General features: G+C 39.9%; 1 long non-coding RNA gene across 1 annotated transcript; it reads left to right on the top strand.

Annotated features, from left to right (window-relative positions):
- The first annotated feature begins 2,381 nt into the window (after positions 1-2,381).
- Positions 2,382-2,790, top strand: LOC105355107. Its single transcript, XR_909601.2, has 2 exons — positions 2,382-2,525; positions 2,606-2,790. It is a non-coding gene; the product is annotated as an uncharacterized LOC105355107 (long non-coding RNA).
- Positions 2,791-4,586: the final 1,796 nt, after the last annotated feature.

Genomic DNA, 4,586 nt, shown 5'->3' with positions numbered 1-4,586 from the left:
TACTGCAGGTCTTCAGGTCCCTCCCCTGCCGGAGTGCAGTCTCTATTCCAAAGCCTGAGGAGGCAGCAGACCTTTGTGCTCTGAACTCAGGATGCCAGACATTTTTGAAGATTTCCTCTAAGCCTCCCCATTGTGTTCTGAAACAATCAAAGCAAATAAAATGAGACTTACTGAAGGTGAAGACTCAAAGAAGGGTTTAGAAGTTCTTATATTTGTTACATGTTTTTGTGCCTAAAGACAAGATAAAATTGTACGGCAATTTTATTCTTATTTTTTTGGGGGGGAATAATTAATTTTCCTTGGAAAAAAGAATTTTTCTTTATAAATTCTGTTAAGATTGAGAGTAAACGGACATTCTTATCTCTCTTATCTAACCTTTCATGTTTTGACAAGCAGAGCTTTAGGGTTTGCACGATTTCTTTTGTCAAAAACTTTCCCTCAGGTTCGACAGGTTTTGAACCAATCCCTCCTGAAGCCTTAGGGAATTTATATGTCACAAGGAGCAAAAATCAAAGTTCCTGCGCAGAACATGAATTTTCAATACAGAGAATTAAAAAAAAAATTAATGTAAGGAGATTTTCATGATGTTTGCTGAGTGATGAGCAAAGTCTTCACTGAGTTTGGAAACTAAATCAGAGCTGAAGCTTGAAGGGAAGGAGGGGCTGTCACCAGGAGGTAAACAGTGGGCCAGGGTCAGTTTCTCCCCTTCACAAATACATACAACTCCATCATCACTGAGCTGCTAACCTTGTAATTAACAGGGTCCTTCTTTAGGGCGTGGGTGTTGTTCAGGAAAATATATCAGGTCATTCCTGTCTGGCATGTCTCCTCACAGTGGGTTATCAGTAAACCAGACAGAGGACAGAAGTAAAAACAAAATAGCCATGGTGAAAACTGCTGGGGCACAGAAAGAAACATTCATGGTCAACAACTGAACCATCCTTTGGGGTCAAACGTCCTAAAGTATGATATGGATTCTGTTGTAAGTGCAGACCGGATGTTTAAGGACAAATATAAAAACAGGTCACATGTGTCTAAATGCGTTTAGTTTTGGGCTGTAAACGATAAGGTAAGACTAAAAATGTGCATGTCTCACAAAGTGATCGGTACAAAAATTAAGTTCTGATATCTTCTGAAAGCAAAATGTGAAAAATGTGAATGTTGCACAATAAACAGATCCCAACTTTTCCCCAACTCTACTCTCCTGATACCAATACTTACACCAACCTCAAGGGCCTATTTTTCCAACATGTGCATTGAAATTCAGTTTAGCTGTGCTGAGTACTGTGCTGACCTGTACTTATTTAAAACAAATTTTGAAATGCTTCTTTTTGTCTATAAATATGTAATTGAAGGACTTCAAATCTGGTTAAAATCAAATGAAATTTATTTTTTAAAGTCTATTCTCAAAATGTTAGATGATAGATTTATTTTAGCTTGCTTGTGCGCTAGTTTTTTCCCCCCCAGAACTCGTAAAATTAACAAAAGCGGCTTTTGTGTGCTTTTAGACAAACAAGATGTGTGTGTGTGTGTGTATATATATATATATATATATATATATATATATATATATATATATATATATATATATATATATACAGTAAACCCTTGTTTTTCGCGGGGGTTACGTTCCAGAAAGAGCCCGTGATAGTCAAAAACCGTGAAGTAGAAACCTCTATTTTTTTACAATTATGATACAATTAAATCCTCTATCATACATTGAACAGAAAGAACAAATCATTTTATAGGCTCAAACATTTGTTTCACAAATCAAAGTACTTTAGAAACGTTTTTTAACAAATAACTTCTGTTCTGTACTGTCAAATAATAATTTTAATCATCAATGTGAACAGAAGGCTTCAAATCGCGGAGATTCGCCCACCGCGACCCGAGTAATTGGATTAAACGGGAGAAAATATAAAATGATGATTATGAAAAAATACAAAGTACAGTCGGACAAATAGTGACTCGGGTGTATTTAACTGCTCTAAATTCAGACTGAGCCGCTGCATCCTGACTCCGCTCTGCAGACTTTTCTTCTTTTAAAGCCCGCGGTGCAGCTGCAGCTGTGTTTGTTCGGGAGAAGAACATAGAGATCGGCAGTTGGTGTCGCTCTTTTTTCTTCTTCGCAAAACATCCTTATACACCGACATGCCAACATCAAGAGAATTTGCAAGTACATAATGTAAATTTGGCAAGCTGTTTTACGTACGTGTACATATTAAACTGCAACGTTATTGACGCACAGGTAGATAAGAAGCAGAGTGGCTTTTTAGCCAATCAGAATGCAGAACACAATGCACGCTGCAAATCCGTGAAGTAGCGAAACCGTGAAAAGTAAACCGTGTTATAGCGAGGGATCACTGTATAGTATATGTCATGGCGCCTCTGTCAGTCACCTTCCCCCCTCCCTCTCCTGCTCGGCTCTGGACGCGACCAGCTGGTTCCAATCATCACCTCGTTAAACCGCCTACTTCAGGAGATCCAGGACCTGACGTCAACGCCAGTCCGTTGTTCTTACCACGGTGCATAGTCTGGCTCTCGCATGTCTTGTGCCTTACCTTGGCTTGATCACGCTGATTTTGCTTCTCCGTTCTGCTCTCAGGAATCATCCTCACGAGTGTGCTCCTCGGGCTACAGTTCTCCAGTTCCCCTCTACGTCTTCCCTTCGGATCCAGCAAGCCTCAGTCTCGAGCTCCGTCTGCCTCCACCCTCCAGTCAGCCGCCACGCAGCAACAAAGACTTGGTCACAGACTCTCCTTCAGAGAAATTAAATCTTTCTTATACTTACACCTCGTTTCCGAGTTTCTTCCGGGTTCCAGCGCCTGGGTCCTTTCGAATCCCCACGGGACCATGACAGTATATTTACAATGTGAATAAAGTGAATAATCTATCATGTTTATAAATGAGGATAATTGATTGATTTCAAGCATTGCAGACAAAGCAATGCGGAATTCACAGAGATTTATCAAACTCAATACAGAATTACATAACTAAAATATACTTTGGGCTTCGTCAAAGTTGTTATGCTTTTAATGTTTATTTGAGCTTGTGTTGTGATCTTTCTTGCAGTTACTAACCCTGAAGAAGTCCTGCACCGTTACCAAACTCTGCTGAAGGAATTGCGACGGACAAAAAGCACGACACCACATGTCGTCAGTGTAATATAGACAAAAATACAACCGATTTCAATGCAACTATTACAGAAATTACTTTGGCTGGAAAAGGTGAGGATCTGGGCCATTTCCTGTTTTCACTGTGGGTGACAAACTCATGAGCTATGCAAAGGAGTGTGAATCATTCCTGGAACAACACAAAACTCTGGAAGAAAAGATAAATGATATGAAAAATAATGTGTTCTTTGGAATGCTCCTTTTTACTGTTTTGTTGAGAACCTAAAACAAGTGTCTTTGTGATTACACTTTGTATGCTGCAGAAGTGTATCATATTAAAGATTGTTTTTTTCACTGCTGTCTTGTTTCACTTTAAATTTGCCACATGTTAAAAGAAGTAATCAGGCCAGAATATGTTTTTACAATGCAGTTACTTCACCCTTACCAACAAGTTAGCATTGTCTCATTTAGTGAGGTCAGAAGACCAAGTGTGTATGTTCACTGTACGGGAAGGTAATACGTGAACATGCCCAGCATTTACTACTGAAAGTACCATGTAATAGAGTGGAAATAGGGTTGACTTTCTTTTACAGTCCAGTTTCAGTGTACTTAAGGGGTAGTTTCTGTGGTAAATTCATGGTAAATACCATGAAACATACAGCGAGTGCAGACCTAAAGGTCAATGTACTTTATTTGTACTTACCTTGTTCTTACATGTGGTAAGTATCACAAAAGACACCTTTGCACAACATGTAAATTCCCAGTAAGTATATTATAAATACACAGTATATACCATGTAAGTATGAACCAAATAGTACCACATAAATGCACAGCAAGTACCATGTAAGTACCAAGTAGACACAAAAAAGTACCATGTTAGTACCCAGTAAGTCCCATAAAAAGTACCATGTAAACACGCTGTAAGTACCCAGTAAATTCCATAAAAAGTACCATGTAAATACCCTGAAAGTACCCAGTAGTTAAACAATAAGTACCTTGTAAAAACCACTTAAGTACACTGTCAGTACTGTACTTTAAAAGAATGCGTTAACCACTCTGGTGCTCTGGGCTTGTTCCTGAGCTGCCAGGATGATTGCTACAGGGCTGTCCTGTTGGCCAGCCCTTTCTAGCCATTGGTAGGACTTCTTGTTGTCAGCCACTTTAATTATTGTCCAGTGGTACATCCCATGCAGGGGTTTGTCCTCGCATGAGGATTTGTCCTCCAGCACTGTATCCTCTGCTCTCCATTGCCTGAGACATTCACTGAGCACACTGTCAGTTGGGGCTTTGAGCTTGATGTTTTAATGGATCTTGGATGTCTCATCCTGGATAGTGGCTTTCACGCTCACTAGTCCTCAGCCTTCTTCCTTGCGGCTAGCATACAGCCTCAGGGTGCTGGATTTGGGATAGAACCCTCCATGTAAGGGGGGGAGCTTTTGTATCTTAGCATCCGTGGTCAGTAACCCCTCCATT

Source organism: Oryzias latipes, chromosome 11 (genome assembly GCF_002234675.1).
Source record: "Oryzias latipes chromosome 11, ASM223467v1".
Taxonomy (NCBI): domain Eukaryota; kingdom Metazoa; phylum Chordata; class Actinopteri; order Beloniformes; family Adrianichthyidae; genus Oryzias; species Oryzias latipes.
The sequence above is the reverse complement of the archived record's forward strand: the minus strand, read 5'-3'. Positions and strand labels throughout refer to the sequence as shown.